The sequence below is a fragment of the Ambystoma mexicanum genome, chromosome 6q, assembly GCF_040938575.1.
Source record: "Ambystoma mexicanum isolate Mex_15411 chromosome 6q, UKY_AmexF1_1, whole genome shotgun sequence".
NCBI classification, from domain to species: domain Eukaryota; kingdom Metazoa; phylum Chordata; class Amphibia; order Caudata; family Ambystomatidae; genus Ambystoma; species Ambystoma mexicanum.
In genome coordinates, this window is record NC_090937.1 from 817,829,385 (window position 1) to 817,855,568 (window position 26,184).

General features: G+C 46.5%; 1 protein-coding gene across 1 annotated transcript in view; it reads right to left on the reverse strand.

Moving 5' to 3' along the window:
• The window catches only part of SPMIP2 (sperm microtubule inner protein 2), a 518,362-nt gene that overhangs the window by 357,486 nt on the left and 134,692 nt on the right, over positions 1-26,184 (reverse strand). The gene's annotated exons all lie outside the window — the stretch shown is intronic.

The following is a 26,184-nucleotide window of genomic DNA, read 5'->3' on the forward strand; positions in this document are numbered from 1 at the left end:
CCCTCCCTCAACACCAACTCCCCTGCACACAGTCCCCCTCCCTGCCAACACCAATTCCCCTGCACACAGTCCTCTCTCAACCCCCACCACCAACTCCCCTACACACAGTACCCTCTTCCCCCTGACACCAACTCCCCTGCACACATTTCCCCCTCACCCCCACCAACTCCTGTGCATACAGCACCCCCACCAACTCCCCTACACAAAGTACCCCCTTCCCCAACCCAACCATGTGTACATGTGATGGACCCCCAGGCCGACAGTGCACAGTCCAATCATTGGGTACATGGCAGCTTCCCATGCGCACCGCATTCTGTAAAGCGCTGTAGCAGCCTGCGCTGTGACCTCTGAAGTGGGGTTCCCTATTGGGACTCCTCAGTGGGGGTGGAAGTAGATGGGATGGAGGTAAGGATTTGGATTTGCTGCCAGAGGAGATTGATGGTTTCCCTCTTTTGTTCTGTGTCCTCATCAGCCATTGGGGTGTATCACTGTGGCCTTGGGCTGTGCACCTCCACACGGCCATGGCTCTCCGGTGGTGTGCTAATTTCTGCCACTTGTATGTGTTTAGGTGTGGGGGCTGCAGCTGCCTGCTGGTTGTCGGTGCTTGCCCCTCACCCCTCCTGTGTTGTTGATATTGGGGTTGCTTCAACAGCCTCCTCCTGGTCAGGCCTGGTGGGTTGTGCCCTCGTCAGTGTTGGCGTGGCCCTGGTGGGTTGGGCCATTGCTGTTGGTGTGCCCCTGGAGTGTTGGGCCATTGCCCTGCTGGGCTGGCCCGTTGCCATTGGTGTGGCCCTGGAGCGTTTGACCCATGGTGGTGGCATGGCACTGCTGCAGTGTGGAGTGGTGGGGTGGGTCTTCTGCCTTGGTGTGCCCCGTCAGCCCCTTCGTGGGGTGCTGGTGGAGGCGAGGGTGGAGGCTTGATTGGATGGGCCCACTACCCAGGTGATGCCTGCATGACTGTAGGGGACCTAGGGGATGGCATCAGGTCACATTCACTCATGTGTTTTGGCATGCATTGCAGTACTTACAGGGGGGGAGTGTTGCATAAGGCGGTGGGACTCATGCGTGGGCCTGGCCTGCTTGCATTTTGCAGTGGGTTAGTATATATGGGGCATGGTGTGGGAGGGGACACACACTTGGGAATGTGGCTTCCCAGTGGTGGCATGGCAGGGGTTGATTGTTGGCACAGGTATTTGTCTGGAAAGCATCTGGTTTACACGGCCAGCTGGCAATGGTGCACTGGTGTGCCATGCCATGGCTGTGTGTTGCATGGCACTTGGATGTGCCCAATGGCTACCTTTCCCAAAGTTGTGGCTCAAAGGGGTGGCCTAGCTACACTGGCACATGGGTGCTGCTGTGGGTGCCTGTGGTGGCTCCCACACACTGCACCCAGTCACAATGCCCGGCTCATGGATATACACAGTGGGGGATGGTGTGCTGGCCTGTTCACATTACTTTTGGTATTGGATGGGGGTTGACTCACCTTCGGCCTCCTGGGCGGCAGAGCCTGCCTCCGCTCCTCCGACTCCCTCTATACCTGCCTTGTCGAGGATAAAGCTGCACTGCTCCTCCCATGCATTAGCTCTGATGGTGGTCATGGTGATCCTTCTCTGGTTGCCATTCAGTCTGTGCGGTGCTGGGCTAGGATGCCCCTGACCCGGACCCGCAGGTCGTTGTAGCACTTTCTGCAGTCTTCCCCATCCCTGGGACACGGCCGACTGCAGACACCTTCTTGCTGATGGCGCCCCAGATGTGGTTGCAGCGCTTTGAGCTTGTTTTTTTTTTGTTGAGCCCCTTACAGCTACTCATAATGGGCTATCACCTCCTCCACAAGGACATTGAGGTCAGACTCACTAAATTTAGGTTTACGGATCCGATCCTGGGCTGATTTGCCCCTTTCACGCTCCTGTGACATGTTTCTGGTTCAGTTTCTCTGGATGGCTACCAGGGGCTCCAATTTGTAATGGATTGTGATTTCCAAAATGACCACAGCTGCGTTTCCCGTTCTGGCGGTGATGCACTTCCTACATGCTATTACTGCACGCTATTACTGCATGGTGTTAACGCGCGATGCAGTTGTTGCTAGTGTTATTTTGGCTGGGATTTCAGGTGTTAGCGTTATTTGTGTAGAGCGCTATTAGCGTTAATGCCGGAAACGTGTGCATGTGTCCGTCGACTTATGATATGGTAGTTTCTGTGCGATTAATCCTAACATTAACGTTAATAACGATTGACGCTAATAACACACAGATTCCGCCCAACTCGTGATCAGGCCCATGGAGTTGAACATCGGATGTGGCTGTTTGATGACACTCCTTTCAGGGAGCAGTCCCAGGGCCACTTGTTTTTGTTTACTGACATGATTAGTCTCGTTTTTTGCTTTGACTGATAATGAGAATGTCTCAAATTTAGAAGGTGCGATATATCTAAACAGTACACTTTTTATATGTTCTTAGAGTTTAATCTGAGCTCATAGTGCACATACATGGGGCAATAAGCAGGCCCCAAACACACAATTAATTTGTGTACATGATGATTAACTCTAATGTTATTGTCATGTTTTGGTGTTGTTGTCTCTTTCTTCCTTACTTTAGTTTCCCTGCACGCACCTCTAGGCTGTAGGCATTGTGGATTTTTACATGTTTTTTTTCTACTAACACAGGTGTGTGTGTTAAGTTGTCAACTGTTTCCTATTTATTCCATGTTTAACATTATTCAAAACTCTCAAAAGCATTTCTATTTTACTTTTCGGAAATGACCAGATTAAAAATATTGTACTTCTATGGTGCATGCTGCAACCATTGCCTATATGTATGTATGATTAGGTTCCTCTATTAACAACAACACTCAAAGATAATGTTTTGTTTACAAGAGTACATTCTTTAATACATTAAGTAGTTCATGATAGGTCTCACAATCCCCCCTAGCATCTTGTTACCAACCTTATAAACACAACCCTTTGTAGGGACTTTTCATTAAAAGTAATGTTATCAGTGATGTCATCAGTGATGTCATCATTCATGTCCCGGGTGTTAGTCTTAGGTGGTGGTGTGAGTTATGGTTGCTTAGCGTACATAACTGGCAAATTTCAGGGGGGGGGTTTGTTCTACTTGTTACCATAACGTCCCTTTAACGATGTTGTTTCTGTGAATTTCATGGGTTTTTACCAGTGCACCCTAATTTGCTACAACTTACTAATATCGCAATTAACCCAATATAAGAACATTATTTTCCAATTTAGAAAGTTTCACCTTACAACTGCCATTTTCCACTGTGTACAACTTTTTTCACTGTTTTTTTGCTCATCAACGTTCCCGAATGTCTGACATCATCGCAGACTTTCCAGACATTGTCACATGACCACCCGTGTGTGCACGGCATGATAACGTGTTCGCAAATGCTGCCGCACTTTGCGAATGGGTCCGTGCTTCACAAACAATTAAAAACTGCATTTTTAAGATCATCTAGGAACTTTGAAGCTCAAGATGTACTTTTGCACAGCTCCTACACCCATTCTTACTCATTTTCCATTAACAATCTTGCACACAGCACATACTTGGAAGAATATTAGCAAAACTGCTATTTATCTTACAAAATGGCATCAGCTATTGCCATCCTTCCTCCTCAAGAGCCACCAATACCATCACCAGCTGGAGGAACTACACAACAAAAGAAGCACAATAATTCTAATGACAATGAAGAGGACCAGGAATATGAGGTGCCTACCTCTAGCAGCCAGAGAGAATCATGGGTGTTGCAGTTCTTTACCACTGTTGGGAATGTACCAAAGGCTAAAGCTACCAAAGTGAAATGCACTGAGTGCAACGGTGTACTCAGTTGCGGACTTCCTGGGCAGTACTCCTACAGAACCACCTTCATGTGCCGCCACACCGAATCCAAACACTGCAATGCTCTCAGAAAGGTTGTTCCTTTCTTAGGAAGTTGTAGGCGGTCTTCTTCTACCTAATCTTCCTCAACAAATACTGTAACCACACAGCCTACTTCTGTGGGATACAAAATCACACCAGCTACCTTGCAAGCGATAAAAGAGGCTGTTGATCCATATCTTTCAAAGACAACAGTACTCTATGTATATACTGCAACACACCACACTGCAGGGGGGGGTCAATTTCGAAGTGCTTTTGAAGCTGTAATCAAGGATTCAAACAGAATGCGGAACAGAACTGCATGAAAAGGCGCTGTCAAAGAAACGCCCTTGGAGTGAAAACTTTTATAGACAGTAAAAGAATTAGCATTTGGGATTGTGCGACATAGAAAACATCTCCCCACACAGAAATGATTTGGTTCTTGCACTTTGGACTCATAGAGAACCCTATAGATTATGCTGAATCATTGGGTCCATGACCTTTCCCACACCGCCCTCAATTACAATAATGTGACATCACAATCCACCCCAATTCCCACAACCCAAAATGATATGTTTGTAATATTTGAGAGGACCAGCAGAACTTTATTATTCTGTCCTGGTCGCCTCTTGCTGTGTCCCATGGGAACGGCTACCCATCACAACACCATCAGAGCCTCAACCCACAGACATACATTAACATGATTGTTGCATATTGGGAACATTCTAACCCTCTTCCCAGGAAAAATGTTCTGTGGGCGATTTGGAACTGCTATGGGTCTTGCCGGCTTCACTAGAAAATAATATTTCATAAATGATTTTAAGTTATAAAATGGTCATATATTCCTCTTTCACTGGCAGACCTTGTACGCTCTAATCAGTTGATCTCGAAAAATAACAACCGCTGTGTGCTTCTTTGTACACTTGGCTAGGGATTGCATGCTGTGTGCTACTGAACCGTCTGCAGTGGCCTTTGCTGCCTTTGCTGCAAGCGAAATGCTCTCACACGTTTAAAACAAAGCAGGCTTTTAGGGCCTCTTTACTGCACTTCATTCTATCACCAAGTTTAATTATACTTACCAGTGCCCCAGGATTTATGGATTAGTCTTATTAAGCTTTTAATTTAGTATATATAAGAAAGAGCCCCCTCCCCTTTTAAAGTGCTACTCTCTCAGCTGATAAGTTTGTTCCTTCATACCACGCTGGATTTGCATTTTTATTACACCCTAATAAGTAAATGAGAGTAGGCATTTGTCCTCGCCGAGGGCTAGGCCCATTGTCCATGCACCAAACTCATATCACTATTCTTTGTGCTTACATTTGGACACTTTGGAAAAATAGAAGACAAAACAGATTTGCAAAAGCATGCTTTCAGGTCCTTACTGATGCTGCTCGTGCAGGTTTGTTGTAATTCAGTACAGCACTTCAAGCTGTAGCCACAGGCAAAATATTTGTTCCCATTCAAACCTTTGGCTTCGGCCATGCTGCATGCCCCAATAATCAGAGTACACAATTATCAAGTAATTGAAGGGCGGTAGAATGGGAAGATCACTGCGCTTCATCTAGTACTTTAAATGAATTACCCTCCTGCTAGTGACAGGGTTCTTTTGTGAAGGTGCCCTTCCTTCTTCAAGTGTTAGGTATTGAATAGGCGAGTAAGCCCTGTTCACCTTAGCACTGTGTTATTCAATAAGTAATTATTACTGTAATAAAGCAGACTTGAAAACCATTGTTGGTGCTATATTTATTGTTAGAAGGTAGCCGACATGTGTTTTGACTCTCTACGGTCTTTCTCAATGTGTGTGGATTGTGGGCCAGTCATTGCTGCAAGGTTGTTGAAATGAGTCTGGCATGCAATCACAAAATATTGTCCCCTTATGGTTGCAAATAAAGGGAGTTAATCATTTGAGGGGGTGGCGTGGTGACCAGGTGGGCACCTGGTTGGGCATCCACAGTAATGATCTGCTGATTAGCATTGCCTCAGAGTGTATGCAGTCTTAGTCACGAGGATCTGTTGCTGCAGTCCTGTGCAGCACTTCGAGCTGTAGCCACAGACAGAAATTAAGCCACAAAAAATATTTTTCTCATTCAAATCTATCCATATTTTCCAAAACTTTACCACATAGCCATTCCCTGGTGGCCATGGCCACCCCATTGCCAGTCCCTCGTGGCCAAGGCCAGTGGCCAGATTGTCCGACAATCTGGCCCCTGGCCATGGCCACAGGCTATACATCAGTCACCCAAAGTATATCACTATTTTTTGTACCTACATTATGAAACGTTTCAAAAAATAAAACACAGACTCATTTGCAAAACCATGCTTTCAGGTCCTTGCCAATGCGCCTTGCATGACATTGCTGCAAATCCGTCCATGTTGTATCTTTTGAAAAGTGTCAAAATATACGTACATAAAATAGTCATATAATTTAGCCCCCACTTGACAAAATCCATTCAGCCTTTGCACAAACATTCAATCTTGGGTCTATAATCTTTCTAAAATCTTTTGTACACATTTGCCAAATGGCAACAAAGTTATAAACCATCTAAAAATTTTCAACGCCCCCTCCTATTGTGCCCCCTCTTCACATAATCCCATCAAACTTTGCAAAAATATTGAAATCTGAGTCTTACATTTTTTTGAAAAGGTTGGGGCATATTCGTTGAAACGGCACTAAATTTATAAGCATTTCAAATATTTTGGGACTCCGCCTGTAATTTTGTTCCCTCTTTGCAAAACAGCATCAAACTCTAGTACTATTCGAGGTTAGATCTAGAATGAGATCACAAAAGTTCATGCAGTTTCATTCAGTGATGCCAAAGTTTTAAGCCATCCAAAAACTGCTTTTCACCAACCCTGTAATGCAAAAATATGTATGCATGCCCCCGAACATCTGAGATGTTCGCAAACATTACAGGGCTGTCCCGAAATGCTCGCGAACTTCGAAGGTGGAAAACCACCTGTTTTTTTGCTTTTTATGGCCATATCCCATCCCATCCTCATCACTCCTCACCTCCCCAGAGATTGTTTCATTAGTTTGAGAAGTGCAATGTTGTGTTTTTAATATGTTTTTACTGTGATGTCCGCGGATATCGGCGGCTGTCTGCGAATCCAACATGGCGACCGTTTCAAAATATCGGATGCAGCTCACATTTTTCATCACCTAATCAGCGGATGCGTCCGATGTCCGCGGACATCACGCCGACCCTGATTGGTCCAGTAGGGTGTCCGGATACTGAATAGGGAAAGGAGTCTATGGACCGAACCCAGATATCACTCATTTATTTTGACATACTTTTGCCCATATTTTTTAAAACTACTGGATTTATTTACACCAAATTTCCAAAAGCATGCTTTCAGGGCCAATCCACCGCTCCTGTCGCAAATTGGGTGAAACTCCATCCAGCGGTTTGGGCTGTAGGTGTGAGCAAAATAGTTTTTCCATTGGGTCTATGAGGAAAACCACACATTTTGGGACGCCCCTACAACTTTGCCTACCCCCCCCACCCCAAATGAAACCTCACCAAAATTCGCAAAATCAATCCGAATCAATGCTTTTTTTGCAATGTTTGGTGAAGATTAGGCCGAGGGGCAACGTTATAAGCCACCCAAAACGTGCTCTTCCTGTGGATTGAGCACCTTAACCATAACTATACGCACGCTACCGCAGGCCATGTTATATATATATTTTCAATGGACACATTGAAAAACCTTCGTTATGAGAGAGTTAAGGTGATCAGATTTAATGCAATAAACTTGAAATTCAGCACCCGTATTTCATGCAAGTCCACCTTAACTTTGCGCCCCCCGTTTCACAGCATTTGACCACAGTGATGACATCACTGATGACATCCCTGAAGACATCTCTGGTGTCATCACCAATGACATCATATATGGCTTTGCTGATGACACCACTGATGGCATCACTAATGACATCAAACATGACTTCATCACTGAATTTCAAAGTTTTTGTTCCTGTGTTTTCTTCACAATCAATCTGATCATCATAACTCTCTCTTAACTAAAGTTTGTTTCACAGACTTTGAAGGGTTTTGTTATAATATAGTTTCTTTGGGGCCCACTAGCCATGGCATTCGGCCTTGGCCATTGTACATGTTGCAACAAGAGGTTCCTTTGGGCCCACTAGACATAGCCTTCGGCCTTGGCCACTGTACATTGTGCACCAATATGTTTCTTTGGGCCCACTAGCAATGGCCTTTGGCCATGGCCACTGTACATGTTGGGCCAATAGGTTTTTTTGGGGCCCACTAACCAGGGCCACTTTACATGTTGCACCAATAGGTTTCTTTTGGCTCACTAGCCATAGCCTTCAGCCATGGCCAGTAGCCATGGTCTTTGGCCTTGGCCCCTTTAATTGTTGCATCAATAGGTTTCTTAAGGGCTGGTAGCCATGGCTACTGTACATGTTGAACCAATAGATTTCTTTGGAGCTCACTAGCCATGGCCTTTGGTCTTCGCCCTTGGCCACTGAACATTTTGCACCAATAAGTTTCATGGGGCCCACTAGACATGGCCCTTGGCCATGGTCAGTGGCTAGGAATGATGTTGCACCTATAGGTTTCATTGAGTCTGTGTTCACCTGTTAATCTGGTTGGTCTAGACTTGCTAAGTAACCCAAGCTGTTCCATTTACTGTTCCCTTGATGGTATACTACTCAACATCCCAGCCCATAAAGAACATGAGATTTTGCCTTTGATACAGGAGAATCCCTATTTGAACCCAGGAGACCGGACCATTGCTCCTTTACTACGTCAGGGAGTGTTTTATTGAGTACCTGCCAAATTATGGTCCATGCATGCAAATGTTCTGCTAGATTTTTCTGTGGACCCCAACCCTGCTACCATCCTATCCTGCATCCCTGCATCAGCCACTTATTTCACTGTTGTAGATTTGTGTTCAGCATTTTTCTCCATAGCTATCCACCCGGCAGCCAGTATTTGTTCACCATTACCTATACATCCACACAGTACAAGTCTCCCAATGAGGTATGTAGAAAGCCCTACTTTGTTTTCCAAAATCCTGAAGGAATATGACTCACTGGAATTCACAGGAGGGTGCTTTTAGGTGCTGTATGTAATCAATCTGCTACTGACCCCACCCTCCTTCGAAGCCTGCATGTAGAACTCCCTTGCACTTTTGACAGCGCTTGCCGAAAAAGGTCACAAAGGCTCAAAAAACAAGCTACAGATGTGCTTACCCCATGTGTGATACTTGGGCTATGAGATTTCAGCCAGGAAAAGACACCTGTCCCAGGATAGCATTAAGGCAATTCAGAAAGTCCCTAAGCCCCAGACCAGAAAACAAATGAGAGGGTTTCTCGGGATGGTCAGTTACTCCAGACAATGGGTGCCAGGGTATGTCACCATAGTTAAGCCACTTCAGACCCTCCCGCATGATTCAACACCCAAATCCCTGCCATGGTCCCAGGACACAGAAGACACCTTTGTCACCATAAAGCAAGCACTTGCAACAGCCCCAGCTCGGGAACTGCCTGATTATCACAATCCATTTGTGTTATTCTGTGATGAACGTGATGGGTTTGCCCAAGGAGTGTTAACAGTTACATGGTGATAAGCATCGGCCCCTGTCCTATCACAGTGTTGCATTGGATCCAGTGGCGGATGGACTCCCAGTATGTCTGTGGTTCGTTGCTGCTGCAGCACTTCTGGCAGAAAAAAAGGATTTGCTGGTACAAGGTCACCCTGTCAGAATCTTAGTACCCCACTCATTGTTGTCCTTACTGCTGAAGGGAAATACACAGCACATGTCTCATTTCCATCTCACCAAATTTGAGAAGTTGCTAATTTCTGCTTCAAAGGTTACATTAAACTGCTGCCCTGTTATGAACCAGACCGCTTTATTGGAAACCCTGCATAATTCGGTTGTTGAAATTCTTATGTCACCCCGCACTAGTTTACAAGATATCCTGTTGAAATACGCTGACATGATACTCTTCGTAAATGGCTCATGACTACGTAACCCAGGGACAGGAGAATTTGTCACTGGTTACTCTGTATGTATTCCAGACTTGTTGACAATATGGATACCAGAAGTTGTGTGAATTTGTCTTTATTTGTATGAAGGTACCTTTGGTGTGAGGCTGCAGGAATATTGAAAGTTATGTGGGAAAAACATCCAGGATGAGGCCTGGGAGAATGCCTGCCAGCTCTGGCTCTGCATGCTAATGTGCATTTTCCTCACTCCATTCACACACGCGTGAAGACCATTTGCCATGTACTTGTATCCTCACATCATGTGCATGTGGCACAGGGGTGCAGACTTCCGTCTCCATCACCACGTATGGTTAAACCACAATGTGTGAGGGAGCTTTCTTGGGTAGCTAAGGCACATTTCTGCTCAGCTAGCATCAGTCCTGCCCTCGGCTGGTGGGGTGGGTGTCAAGCCCTAAAGGAGAAGTTGAGGGCCTGAGGCACTGTGTTCTTGTTAAGATGGATTTCTAAACTCTGACCTGGTGTGCAGAAGTTTAGGAGGCCACTCTAGTTTAGTAGAACAGGGGAACCTTCTGGACAAACAGACCAATCTACTGTAGCTTGGTGGGTGGTCAATACTCAATCTCAGGAGGGGTGTGAGTGATCAGAAGCCCACAATGAGCACATTTTACTCTTAGACAGATGTATAACAAAAATACATTTATTATAGGACTTATACAGTGGTCGAAGTAAGCAGGAAAGGTCACAATGGGTGTTCCACTACTTTTATGTTTTACTGTTTAAAGCTCCACTACTTTTTGCAACCATTTTCACCCTTCTGGAACTGTTCTTTGTGGAGTTAAATCACACTTCTCCATTTTACCACCGGATATCAGTTACAGCTAACCTGAAATCGGTTTCAACTTAATTGGCTCTCAACCAGCATGACTGCAACCCTTGAAAAATGTGTTGCACGTTGCTCCCTTCCTTCCTACTCTATCCCCCGCCGAAGTCACAGTTCCACTACTTTTTTGGTACACTTCTACCACTGGATTTATAACTAAACACGAATAAACCACAATAATAATAAAACAGTTACCACACACGTTTTTAGCTATGAAACATATATTCATAATGCGTTTAGTCTAATGCTGATGAAAGGGGAGAAAATAACCACAACCTGCAACAGAAGGGTTAAGTTCAATACAGATATCGCATTAGACAGTTCTTCGAAGTCAATCCCTATCTTATGCAGTTCAGCCCTAAAAAGTGAGGAGCCTTATGCTCAAAGTACAGCAGTGCATTAACAACGTGTGGTCGTGCGTAAAGTGAAAAGCGGGTTCTCTTCAGAGAGCTGTAGGTGTTCAGAAAGGGGGTTGGATGTGCCAGGGGCCACCAGTAAGTGATCCAAGTACTCACCGACCCTCGACACAGTCCGGACCAAACTTTGCCAGTCTAGTCCACTTTGCTAGTAAGTTTTACCCCTGAAGTTACAGGACGCTCTGACTCTCAGCGGCTGCGGCATGGGATGATCATCCGTGGTGGGACAGTAGCCGTAGCTCAGCTTTTGAAGAAAGGAGAAGGATAGTTCCAGTGCAGCACATCTCAGGATACAGTGGTGCAGGTCTGCAGGCACATACAGGAACAGACACCACAGCGGGGCTACACAGGGACCGCAAATGCTTGCAATGTGGTGCACTCTCATAAATCGTGACCCAGAGGAGCTAGGACAATGAGCTTTGATGGGTGAGGGCCCAGGACCACACGTAAGCAATGCCCTTGAGTCTCAACTCGGGATGGCAGCGCTCCTGTACGATATCCCGGGTTCGAGCTGGTCAGTTCACTGAATGGCCCAGGAACACTTCCAAAGAGGCTCTTTGCGAGGGTAAGCAGGAGGTGCTGAGAGTTGTTGGTCTAAGTAACCAATAACCAATGGAAGATCTGCTCTCTTGCATACATGTCAGATGTGAGCCAATCGTGGCCCACGATGGTTCCAGTCATTCAGGCCTACCAGACATACTGGCACCAGTAGTGTGGCTTGGCACTAGACAGTCCCAAACCCTCTTTCTTGGCACTAGCACATGAGACATGCAGGAGCCCGCGAAAGATGTGGTTTTCGTGAGAGGCTGCATGCCCAAATAAGGAATACCCTGGTCTCTCGACCTGGCGGAAGGCAAAGGGACAAAATGGCCAAAGGACAGAACAAAAGACTTTGTGGGACGGCCATTTTCGGCACTGGCCACAGTCTTGGGGCAAATGCGGTAAACGCGGTATGGGCCATAAAAATGAAGTAAAAATATTTTAAAAGTAAACTGCTGCTACTAGTTTATCCTAGGCACCAAAAACACCAAAAAATCCTTAGAGGGTGACTAGGGCCATAAAACAAAAGGACCCCTCTGCACGGTACTGTAAAGTACTTGGCACATAGATACAAAGTTACCAAGAAAATGTAACATAGTCGAAGACTAAGGGACACATAGTTTCCCAGTACTGAAGGACGTGTGTTTCCCCTTAAGAAATGAGTGAAAGCACAGAGGAGGGAAGCTGAAGGCTGTGCTCCACTGGAAAAGTCAGGTTAGGTTAGCCAAACAAAAGTAAAAAGTTTGGGGGGTCCATAGATGGAGGGAAAATTGCACCTAAGGGAAATATTTGCAAACACTCGCCCCTGCCAGACCTGAGGACAGGGGGAATGAATCCACACCTGGATGAGGCTCATGTTCAGGTCGACTAAACATTCTGGACAACCCATCAGCGTTGCTATGTTGGACATCTGGCCTGTGCTCATTGGTGAAGTCAAACCCTTGCAGGCTTATGGACCACCTGAGCAACTTTGGATTCTCTCCATTCATGTTCACTTTAAGGGCTTATGGTCAGTTTGCACAGTGAAGTGGGTCCTATCGAGGTATGGTCTCAGCTTCCTTAGGGCCCACATGACAGAGAAACATTCTTTCTCTACAGTGGATTGCCTGAGCTCTCTGTCCTTAATCTGGTGACTAATACATCCAATCTGGTGTTCCTTGCCTTTCTCATCTACCTGTGATAGTAAAGCACCTATCCCAGTGTCAGAGGCATCTGTCTGCACAATAAAAGCATGTTTGTAGTTAGGGGCCCAGAGAACAGGGGCCTGGCACATGGAGTCTTTTAAGCTATTGAAGGCCTTTTCACTATCCTCTGACCAAGAGACCTTCTTTTGTTTCTTCGGAGTAAGGATAGCAGTCAGAAGGGCAGCTATGCTACCACAGTCTGCCATTAAGGTTCAGTAATACCCAGTGAGACCTAAGAAGGCTTTCACTTGGGTTTGTGTAGTGGGGGTAGGCCAGTCTTGTACTGCTTGTACTTTACTGGGTAGAGGCTGGATCCTCCCTCTGCCCTCTTCATGTCCAAGGTAAACCACTGATCCATGTCCAATCTGGCACTTAATGACCTTTATGGTCAAGAGGGCCTGCTGAGGAGCCTGCAGTACTATTCCCAGGTGTTTCACATGTCTTTCCTAGGTGGCACTGAAAACTGCTATATCATCCAGATATGTTAAGCAGAATTCATCCAACCCATTTAGGAAATGATTCACAAGCCTTTGAAATGTAGCAGGTGCACTCTTCAATCCAACAGGCATTCCCCTGAACTAGTAAAGGCCCTCTGGGGCTGAGAATGCTGGCTTCTCCCTGGCATGTTCTGCTAGGGGTATTTGCCAATACCCTGCAGTGAGGTCAAATGTGCTGAGGTATTTGGAGGCACCCAGGGTATCCACCAGCTCATCAGTTCTAGGCAAGGGGTGAGCATCTATCCCGGTGACAGCATTCAGAGCGATGTAGTCTTCACAGAACCTCAGTTCAGAGGTACCTGCCTTTGGCACCAGAACCACAGGACTGGACCATGGACTACTATAAGGTTCAATCACCCCAAGATCTAACATCTTGTTGACCTCCTTCTTGATGTAGGATCTCACTTTGTCTGACATCCTGTACCCCTTGCCTTTGGTAGGTTTACGTTCCCCTGTGTCGTGCACCAAAGTGTCAAACCAGGAGTCAGTTAGAACAAGGGGGAGAACTGCCTAAGCAAAGTTCTTACTTCCTCTTGCTGGGTAGGAGTCAGGTGAGGGGCCACTTTGACACCCTCAATAGAGCCATCTCAAGGGCTACCTTGGAACAAGTCAGACAAAGGTTCGGATTCCACTTACGCTCTATCTGATGCCAAATGTACTGCTGCTATTTCAACCCTAGGCATGAAAGCCTTCAGCCTATTTATGTAGAACACTTTGGGAGCCTGGACTGGCTTACTAAGGTCCACTAAATAGTTTACCTCACCCAGCTGCTCCACAACTATGTAAGGGCCTGACCATTTATCCTGTAGGGCTCTAGTCCTTATAGGGTTCACAATCGAGACTTCTTGGCCTGGGATGAAGTGAATACATGTAGCCTTCTTGTTATACCAATGTTTCACCAGAGCCTGACCTGCCTTCAGCTTATCACTGACCTGAGCCATCAGAAGGACCATTCTCTTCCTTAACCCCATGTTACTCACCGGTATGGGGAGTGCGTAAAAACAGACCGGTCCACTTGTGCTGGGGATTTGCTTGAAGAGCTCGGGTTGGAGCCTCCACCCGAGCCTCCTCTCTGTGAGGGAATGAACTCTTTAAACTGATATGACCACCTGCTGAACTATACAGACAAGGGGACCGATCAATCAAAAGAGCGGGGAGAACACACCGCCATGGACCCAGCTGTAAAGAAAAGACAAGAGATGAATATTCTATCGGATTCAACCCTGGCTTTCCCCAAGACTATTACCCTTAATAGAGTACCTGAGTGAGTTCCCCTTAAGCCACAAAAAAGGACCTGGAGCAACCTATAAAGCAGAAGAGACTTTAGATACTAGCTAAATGTGAAAACTGCCCAATGATGGTAATCAAGGAAATATACTTTACCACTGGTGGAGGTAAGAGTAGTGCAAAGAATCCTGGGCAACAACGAAAGTATAAAACAAAAAAAAGGAAGGTTAGTAGGGTAGCTATCCCCGGATGGAACGAGGGTCGCACTGGTTTCGGGATGGCGCACCACAGCAAAGCGTTCCAAAATTCACTTTAGAAATGAAGCAATGTTATCCAAAGATGAGGTAACAGTTCGATGAAGACAGGATTCCAAAATGAAGAATTGTTCTTACCAGTGTTATTCCCCAGAAAAACGCAAGCACTGTGAGGAATGGGTTCAAGAGTCCGTGGCCAAATGAGAGATGGTATTCATACAGGAAGTAGCAGTAGCAAAGTCTTAAACCAGGGGTCCAGGAGCAGGCAAAAGGTCTGGTACACGGGCGGTCAGCAAACACAACAAAATCACAATCCAGGAGTCCAGGAGCAGGCAAGGGGTCTGGTACACAAACGGTCAGCAAATAAAACCAAGACAGGATCAGGAATTAGAAGACCGTGTGCAGGCAAGGTCAGTGCACGGGCGGACAGCAAACAATACCAAAGTAGAATCAAGATGTAGGAGTCTGTGTGCAGGCAAGGTCGGTACATGGAGAAAACAGGAGACTTCCGGAATTAAGGTACAGAAAGTAGCACTTCAGAAAATGCCGGTTGTAACTATAAACAGAAGCGGCGTTCTGAAAACTGCTGTGGTTTAAATACAACAAGGAGGCGGGACATAATCGAAAACGAGGCTCCCGTATTAATGCCGGGAACTACAACCCATGGCAGGTTTTCTGGGAAATGTAGTTTGTTGCAGCTATTCTCCATGGCAGCTGCCACCATGAGAAAAAAGGTGCATGATGGGGCCGTAGCCCCTTATGAAGAGCAACCACTTTCTTGTCCCTCTTTCTGGCCTTACATAGAGCTCCCCAACTGTCCTTGTTAACACTGGAGACTGAAGAGGCACGGGGCAGACACCGGGGAGTGTGATGCGGCGAAGGTCGTGGTGTAACAGCATCCACCCCCAAATGCGGCGCAGACGCCCTCCGAGCATGGAAGCGGCGTAAGAGCGCTGGAGAATTTATGTTGCATAATGGCTCCCATGATCTGTCTTCGGGACCGTACCCTTTCCAATCGACCAGATAAAAGGGGCGCCCCCTGCGGAGACGAAAGTCCAGAATCTCCGCCACTTCATACTCATCACCCCCGTCCATCTGAACCGGAGGGGGGCGATCGGGCAGCCGAATAGAGGGCGGACAAGGTTTCAAAAGACAGACATAAAACACAGGATGCTGTTTCCAAGAGGTAGGTAAGAAAAGGCGTATAGCCACCGGATTTACAATCTCCGTGATGGAAAAAGGACCCACGAATTTAGGCAGCAACAAGCGTTTGCCAGGCATTCGCAAATTGCGGGTGGACAACCAAACTTTCATGCCCACTTTATAGTCAGGTGCCGGTTTTCTGTGACGATCAGCATTCTTTTTAGCCCTTGCTTGGGCTTGAAGCAGATGTGAACGGACAGTTCTACGGATCATCACCAGTTCCCTCACACAGTCCTGAGCCACTGGCTTGTCGATGGGAAGAGTCGGGTTAAGTGGCAATGACCGTGGATGACAGCCATATAGAGCAAAAAATGGCGAGACCCCTGAGGCGGTATGCATAGAATTATTATAAGCAAATTCTGCAGAGGGAAGCATCGTCAACCATGAGGCTTGAAAGCGGAGGCAGAGGCACCGAAGGAATTGCTCAAGGGTGGCATTAACCCTCTCACTTTGTCCATCAGTCTGAGGATGATAAGGAGAACTGAACCGGTCGTCAATACCCAAGGAAGCAGTCAAGGCCCTCCAGAAACGTGATGTAAACTGAGAGCCACGGTCCGAAATCATGATAGCAGGCAGCCCAAAGAATCGGAAAACGTTCCTAAGAAAAAGGGAAGCCAAGACAGGAGCAGAGGGCAGACCTGAACAGGGAATGAACAATGCCATCTTGGTGAAGTAGTCAATGACCACCCATATGGTATCAAAGCCTTTCACAGGAGGTAAGTCCACAACAAAGTCCATAGAAACCATGTACCATGGTTTGTGGGGCACAGGAAGAGGCCGTAACAGACCCACAGGTTTAGAACGGGAGACTTTGCATTGAGAACATACTGAACAGGATGCCAAATAGTCAATCACATCCATGGACATAGTGGTCCACCAAGACCATCGGCGTAAGGCCTCCAGCATCTTCTGTTGACCCGGATGAGCCGCAAATAGAGAGTCATGTGACCAAGCCAGGGCACGTAAGCGTGCCTGTCCTGGAGGCATAAACAAGCGTCCCTGAATGTAGGGCAGGCCTTGAACCACATCAAGAGTGTAACATTCTTCTTTATGTGTGGAGACCCAATCTGAAATCAAGATCCGCAGAGTAGGTTGAGGGGTGCAGGCACAGACAACGTTACAAGGTAACAAAAGAGGTTTGTCAGAGACATCGCTGCTAGAATGAAGGGCAATGCGTGACAAAGCATCTGCGCAAGAATTCAATCGGGCCGGCCGATATGTGATTGTGAAATAAAACTGGGAAAAAAAAGATGCCAACGAGCCTGTCGGGCAGTAAGGCATTTAATTGATTTAAATGCCAAAAGACTCTGATGATCTGAAAAGACCGTGACCTGATGACGAGCCCCCAAAAGATGATGCTGCCATTCGGAGAAAGCATCTTTTATGGCTAGGAGTTCCCGTTCCGTGATCGGATAGTTGCGCTCATAAGGGGTCAATTTCCTTGAAAAGAACGCGACTGGATGAACCTCTCCTGAATCTGGACATTTCTGGGAGAGAACTGCCCTGATAGCCGACCCAGAAGTGTCGGCCTCAACCAAAAATGGGAGTAAAGGATTAGGATGCTGTAATACTGGAGCAGAAGTGAATGCTGCCTTAAGGGCATCAAAAGCTCGCTGTGCCTCCTAGTTCCATTGATAGGATTTCTTAGAACTGGTCAATGCCGTCAGAGGTGCAGAGATAGAGGAAAAGGAATGGATGAAGTGCCTATAGAAGTTCGAGAACCCCAAAAATGAATGCAAGGCTTTAATCGATGTAGGAACGGGCCAGTCCAAAATAGCTTTAACGTTGGAACGACTCATTCGTATACCCCGACTGGTCAGATCATAACCAAGAAATTCCACCTCAGTGGAATTGAAAACACACTTTTCAGCCTTGACAAATAGGTGGTTTTCTCTCAACCGTTGCAGGACAATTTGCACGTGTTTCATGTGTTACTCTTTGGAGGACGAATATATGAGGATATTGTCCAAATATACCACCACAAACTGATCCAAACAGTCATGGAAAGTGTCATTCATAAACGCCTGGAAAGTGGCCGGGGCGTTGCACAGACCAAACGGCATAACCAGATATTCATACAATCCATAACGTGTTTTGAAGGCGGTCTTCCACTCGTCCCCTTCTCTAATTCGAACGAGGTTATATGCACCCCTAAGATCAAGCTTAGTAAAGATTACAGAGGAACCAAGTTGGTCTAAAAGTACTGAAATGAGCGGGAGGGGGTATTGGTTTTTTACCGTCACCGCGTTTAATGCCCTATAATCAATACAGGGGCGGAGGTCTCCCTCCTTCTTAGGGACGAAAAAGAGAGGAGAGGCCTCAGGGGACCTGGAAGGTCTGATGAATCCAATAGCCAAGGCCTTGTCAATATATTCCTTCAACACCTTATCTTCTGGTACAGTAAGAGAATAGACCCTACCAGCAGGAATCTTAGCCCCTGGCAATAGGTCGATGAGGCAGTCGTAGGGCCTACGAGGTGGCAACTGGTCTGCCCCTCCTTTGTCGAACACGTCTCGAAAAGACTTGTATTCAGGAGGGATTTCAGGTTCAGGAGACTTAGTGATGGTACCAATTACAGACATGGACGCCACCAAAGCCTGACAAGAAGACTCAGGGGACACACTAGTGTCTTGGAAACATTTCTCATTACACTCAGACGAAGGAAACTGAATGATTTTCTTTGCCCAATCAATGGCTGGATTATGATGTTGCAACCAAGGGATGCCCAAAATGACCTGGAATTGAGGGGCTTTAATTAGGTCAAAGGAAATTGACTCAGCATGACCTTTCTCTGTTTGCATACGAACTAAGGAGGTATTTTGTGTAACCAGGCCAGAGATCAAAGTTGTGCCATCCACAGCGTGAATAGCCTCGGGTTGGGCTTTAGGCAAAATCGAAATATTATTACGTGTGGCGTAATCGTAATCCATGGGCCTCATTACAACCCAGTCGTTAAGGGTTTAACGGCGCCGTCGGCGCCGTTAACCCTTAACGCCTGATTACCATTTTAATGCCTGCTTTTAGCAGGCGTTAAAATGCAAGGCGCTAACCTGCCTTGGTGCTAATTACGGCACCGTAATTTACGGTGCCGTAATTAGCGCCTTCCCCACTCCTATTATGCCCTATGGGGCAAAAATGGGAATGGGGAAGGGTAAATGGGGAATGGGGATTTACCGCCCCACTCACCTTGGAATGGGGGCGGTAAATCCGCCATCCACCATGGTGTAAACAGAGTTTACACCATGGTGGTAAAGTAGGGAACTTACCGCCTGGGTTGTAATGAGGCCCCATGTAATTTCCGGTGGCCCCAGAATCAATGATCGCCAAGGAAGGAAAGGTATTAGCTTCCATAGTGGTAAACACCACAGGAAGGCTAACGGGAGCAGAAACAGCACAATGAGAGTCCAGAGAAAGTACCCCATAGGGACTCTGTCTATCGCCGGGTTCTGGCGTTTCCCGACTTTTTGACAGGTTTCTTAGGGCAGTCCTTCAGTTGGTGTTCAGCAGACCCGCAATACATACATAGATTATGTGATCTACGATATTCACGTTGTGCAGGGGTCAAAGGACCTCTTACTGCCCCGATTTGCATAGGTTCTGGAACAGAAGTAGAAGGAGAAGACTGGTCCACATGGGGAGTAACAGGGACTGGTACCTTGCGTTCCCCCTTTCTTTCGGACCTTCTAGCATCTATTTGCAAAACCAGATCTAGCAATTCACCAAAAGTGGTAGGAACCACTGGTACTGTAGCCAAAATGTCCTTTAATTCTTCCGACAACCCTTTATAAAAAACGGCTAATTTTTTCTCTTCAGGCCAATCTGTCTCTGCTGCCAATTGGTTGAACTTGGTAAGGTATGAAAACAAAGAAGACGTGCCTTGAGGCAGATTGAGAAACTCCAGGTCAGTAGACTGAGATTTATAGCGGGTGTCAAAAACTCTGTTCATGGCAGTGATGAGTGCATCACAGTCGTAAAGGACATAGGTATTGGACACAAGTAACGGATTAGCCCAAGCTGCTGCTGTACCCCCAAGATGGGAAAGGACAAAGGCTGCCTTTGTAGTGGAAATAGGAAAAGCAGTGGGCCGACACAGAAAATGTAATTTACACTTGTTGATAAATGTCCGGTATTGTTTGGGTTCCCCGAGAAATGTTCTGGGGGGGCCAGCGGGAACTGGGTAGCCATAAGCACCGGGTTTGCCGTAAAGCCAGAAGCAGAGGCTGTAGGAACACTCGAAACCGATGCAGTAGCAGCAGAAGTATCCACCCCCAGGGTTTGGGGAGTTGGAAAACCCCGTAAACTGTCGATCCTATGATGGATAGCATCATGTGCAGCTGTCATGTCAGACCGAAGTTTCGGACACCAAGCGAACCAAGGTGGCCAAAGGATCGACTTCATCCATCGGCTTCTGTTTTTGTTACTCATCGGTATGGGGAGTGCGTAAAAACAGACCGGTCCTCTTGTGCTGGGGATTTGCTTGAAGAGCTCGGGTTGGAGCCTCCACCCGAGCCTCCTCTCTGTGAGGGAATGAACTCTTTAAACTGATATGACCACCTGCTGAGCTATACAGACAAGGGGACCGATCAATCAAAAGAGCGGGGAGAACACACCGCCACGGACCCAGCTGTAAAGAAAAGACAAGAGATGAATATTCTATCGGATTCAACCCTGGCTTTCCCCAAGACTATTACCCTTAATAGAGTACCTGAGTGAGTTCCCCTTAAGCCACAAAAAAGGACCTGCAGCAACCTATAAAGCAGAAGAGACTTTAGATACTAGCTAAATGTGAAAACTGCCCAATGATGGTAATCAAGGAAATATACTTTACCACTGGTGGAGGTAAGAGTAGTGCAAAGAATCCTGGGCAACAACGAAAGTATAAAATAAAAAAAAAGGAAGGTTAGTAGGGTAGCTATCCCCGGACGGAACGAGGGTCGCACTGGTTTCGGGATGGTGCACCACAGCAAAGCGTTCCAAAATGCACTTTAGAAATGAAGCAATGTTATCCAAAGATGAGGTGTATTCTCTGAAAGACACAGGAAACCCCACGCTTTGGATTGGAGTATTAATTAAGATTTAGATAGCGGAAAGACATCCAAAGGAAACAATTCAAAAATAACGGTATCAAGGATTTTATTAAACCTGATACTAATTTAATATATCAAACAAATCATGATTAAATCTGCACTTGTAATAACAATTTACATAGCAGGAAACAACTTTTATTAAAAAAGACACATCTATATAATAGAAATCATCTTATTCAATCATCCAAGCATACAACCTCATCCATCCATTTAGACAAACCAAAGATGAGGTAACAGTTCGATGAAGACAGGATTCCAAAATGAAGAATTGTTCTTACCAGTGTTATTCCCCAGAAAAACGCAAGCACTGTGAGGAATGGGTTCAAGAGTCCGTGGCCAAGTGAGAGATGGTATTCATACAGGAAGTAGCAGTAGCAAAGTCTTAAACCAGGGGTCCAGGAGCAGGCAAAAGGTTTGGTACACGGGCGGTCAGCAAACACAACAAAATCACAATCCAGGAGTCCAGGAGCAGGCAAGGGGTCTGGTACACGGACGGTCAGCAAACAAAACCAAGACAGGATCAGGAATTAGAAGACCGCATGCAGGCAAGGTTGGTACATGGGCGGATAGCAAACAATACCAAAGTAGAATCAAGATGTAGGAGTCCATGTGCAGGCAAGGTCTGTACACGGAGAAAACAGGAGATTTCCGGAATTAAGGTACAGAAAGTAGCACTTCAGAAAATGCCGGTTGTAACTATAAACAGAAGCGGCGTTCTGAAAACCGCTGTGGTTTAAATACAACAAGGAGGCGGGACATAATCGAAAACGAGGCTCCTGTATTAATGCCGGGAACTACAACCCATTGCAGGTTTTCTGGGAAATGTAGTTTGTTGCAGCTATTCTCCATGGCAGCTGCCACCGTGAGAAAAAAGGTGCATGACGGCGCTGTAGCCCCTTATGAAGAGCAACCACTTTCTTGTCCCTCTTTCTGGCCTTACATAGAGCTCCCCAACTGTCCTTGTTAACGCGGGAGACTAAAGAGGCACGGGGCAGACACCGGGGAGTGTGATGCGGCGAAGGTTGTGGTGTAACAGCCCAGCACATAGTGTACTACATTGACAGTGATGGGAGGGGAGGGGTGCTCCCACCCTTCCTTGACTATAGCAGTGGTCCCCTAACAGGGTGACCAAAAAGACACTCAAAGGGGCTGAAACCAACACTGTCTTGAGCTCTCTGTAGGCAAAGAGTAAGCATGGCAACAGGAGATCCCACTTTCTCCTTTGAGGTTCTTCCAGAGCCCCAATCATGCTTTTGAGAGTTCTATAAAAACTCTCAATTAAGCCATTTGTTTGTGGATGATAGGCCGATAAAAAAGTATACGCGACCCCACACTCTTTCCACATGGCTTGCATGTACATAGACATAGATGTGCTGCCTCTGTCTGACACAACTTCTTTTGTGAAGCCAACCCTAGTAAAACTGCTAAGTAATGCTTTTGCAACTGACTTGACAGTCACAGTCTTCAATGGAATGGCTTCAGAATATCTGGTGGCATGGTCAACCAGCATCAAGATAAGCCTTTTGTCAGCGGATGTCTGAGGTTCAAGGGGAACAACAATGTTGATACCTACCCTTTAAAATGGCGCCCCACCACAGGGAGTCACACCAATTGAGCCTGGATTGTTGAGCCACTCTTACCAGATATCCGACAAGTGGCACAACTCCTACAATGGCCTGGGACCGTAGAAATGCATGAATAGCCCCTGCTTGGTTCTCTTGATCCTAAGGTGACCAGCTAGAGGAGCTTCATGCGCCAGTTGTAGGAGGAAGGGTCTTACTTAAAGAGGCACCACCAACCTCCTATGGTCTCCTTCAGTAGACTCTGTGGGCTCACTGTACAGGAGCCCACCTTCCCAATAAATCCTATGTTTCCCAGGAGGTTCACCCACAAGCTGGGAACAGGCCTGTCTCCTCAGGCCTTCTAAAGATGGCCACTCATGTTGGCCCTTACTAAACTCTTCCCTATCAGGATCACCTTCAACCAATAAACTTTGGAGTTCAGGATGGTCATGTGGGTTGAGAATTTCGGGCATCACCACTTACTCGTCAGGTTCAGGTGCTTGGCCAACTACCTCCACCTCAGTGGCAGGTGTGTTAGGGGGAATATTTTCTTTCCCTCTTCTGAGTTTCTTGACTCCCTTAGCCTTGGGTTTCCCCTTTGACTTTGGCTCAGCCTTTGACTTGGCCAGGACAGCCTTTGCGTGTGACCTTGTGCATGGTCTTTCTGCTGTGTCCCCCACAAGGCCTAAGTCTCTGAGGTCATTTCCCAGCAGAACTTTTCCAGGGACTTGACTCTGAACACTCACAAGCATCCTTACTACTGTGCCATTTATGGTTAGATTTACAGGCACTACTGGGAACTTGAGATGGGGGCATCAGCTAACTTGGTGGGCATCAAGCGTAGCTCTGGCAAGCTCTTCTTGGTTTACCAAAGTGGAATCCATCACAGTTCTGCTGGCCCCACTATTCCTTAGGGCAAGAGTGTCAACTCCATTGGTTAGCACACTGTCTTTAAAGTAGTGCTTGGTATTATCCGGAATACTAGCCTAGGCCTCTGGAACCTTAGGCTCCCATGAATCCAGGGATACTAAGACTACTTCAGACTCTATACCGCTGGGGAAGGAGTCTGAAGAGAAGGATGCCTGTGTGACAATTTCTTCCTCCGCATAAGAGGGGAAGACCAGACTCACAGAGTGAACCCCCAAGGTTTTGGCCTTACATCTGGCGTCCCCCTTCATGTGGTCACTTGCTCCACAAGCCACACAAGATACTCTGGGTCTTGGGACATTGGGAGGCTTACTGTAATCATAGCTATGCTTGGGAGGATGATTCCCACTATTCCGAACATGCTCATGTTACCCTTACTGTGCTTTTTGTGGCCCTTCTGGGAGGAAGTTTTATCAGGACCACCATCCCCTTATCTTTGTGCTTTTTCCCCTCCTCCTGCTTACCAGAAGAGGATTGTCCTTATGGGACACTCTGTGTGACACCCATACATCTGCTGCAATGGGGTTAACTTCTTCGGATCTAACTCCCTAGAACCAGCCAAGTGCTGCTTAAGTTCAGAGGAACAAGAAGCAAAAACATGTTCAAGCATGACTAAACAAATCATCCCCTCAAAGGTGGTGACCTTATATCCTTCCACAGAGTAAGGCTTTTCAATTAATCATTTATATATGAGACCGAAGTATTACCTTCTTTCGTTTTGTAATCTCTGAATCATTTCAAGTATTGGGCAGGAATCTTCCCAAACTTTAACACCAAAGTTTGCTTCAATTTCTCAAAGTCTTTTCTGTCAGTCTTTCACATTTCCATAATGGCACTGCATCCAAAATGGGGTAGTCGACTGAGCAACCATGCAATCTTATCAGCATCCACAACTTCTTGCACTTCACATTCATACCCAAATGCATTTAACGAATCCATGATGTCATTCTTGTCATCATACATACTGAGCAGATCTTTTGGAAACCTTGGATGAGAGGTTAGGCTAAAATGTGTTTAGCCTAATGCTGATGAAAGGGGAGAAAATTACCACAACCTGCAACAGAAGGGGTAGGTTCAACAAAGATATCGCATTAGGCAGTTCTTTGAAGCCAATCCCTAACTTATGCAGTCAAGTCCTAAGAAGTGAGGAGCCAAAGTACAATAGTGCATTAACAACGCGTGGTCTTGTGTAAAGAGAAAAGCGGGTTCTTTTCAGGGAGCTGTAGCTGTTCAGGAAGGGTGTTGAGGCGATGAAGAATAAAGTCCTACTCCTTGAGGAGGGTCTACCCTTGCAAATAGAGGGAATTTCAGAGTTCAGGAATAGCTGGGGAGCACAGGCTAGCCCAGCTAAGGTGAGTAGTATCTTTTCAGGGATTCTAGTGCATAAAAACTGATGGATGTGCCAGGGAGCCATCGGTAAGTAATGCAAGGACTCACCGACCCTCGACGCAGTCCGGATTTCACTAGTAGATTTCACCCCCACAGTTAAAGGACGCACCGTCTCTGAGCAGATGCGGGATGGGACGATCGTCTGTGGTGGGACAGTTGCCTTTGCTCAGCTCTCAAAGAAAAGAGAAGGTTAGTTCCAGTGCAGCACGTCTCAGGACACAGTGAGGCAGGTCGGCAGGCACTTACAGCGACAGTCACCACAGCGGGCGACACAGGAACCACAATCCTTGTGGCATGGTGTACTCTCATGAATCACGACCCAGAGGAGCTAGGACAATGGGTTTTGGTGGCAGAGGGCCCAGGACCACATGTTAGCGATGCACAAAGTCTTGGGTCTCAACTCGGGACGGCGGCCCTCCTGTACGATACCGCGGGTTAGAGCTGGTCAGTTTGCTGGATGGCCCTGGAACTCTTCTGAAGAGGCTCTTTGCGAGGGTAGGTGCTGAGAGTAGTTGGCCCCATTACTCCAAAGGGTCAAAGCACGATTGCAGGCCTTCTTGGTACGATACAAAAGCCTAGGTCCGACGGAACATCAGCAGGATCAGGGTGCCTTTTCGTTCTGGATACTTGCCTCTTCTGTAGTTCGGTGTGGAACTTCAGGTGATCGACCTGGAATGGATGCAGAGCCCCTTCTCTTATCCAAGATTCGTTTTGAGCTCAAATCTCGGATAACCAATGGAAGATCTGCTCTCTTGCATGCACACCAAAAAATCCTTCGAGGGTGACTTGGGCCAAACAACTAAAGGACCCCTATGCAGGGTACTGTAAAGTACTTGGCACATAGATGAAAAGTTACCAAGAAATGGCGCCATAGTCGAAGACTAAGGGAAACATATTTTCCCAGTACTGATAGCCTGAAGGATGTGCCAGTTTCCACATAAAAAATGAGCGAAAGCCCAGAGGTGTGCAGCTGAAGGCTGTGCTCCACTGGAAAAAGTCAGGTTAGGTAAGCCAAAAAAAGTAAACAGTTTGGGGGGTGCATAAATGGATGGAAAATTGCACCTAAGGGAAATCTTTCCTGACAGTTCTGCAGCAAATTTATAAACTTGTACATCATTAAACACAATTACCCAGAACTCAAGTACCAACCCACCACAAAATATGTCCGCTGAATAAAGAC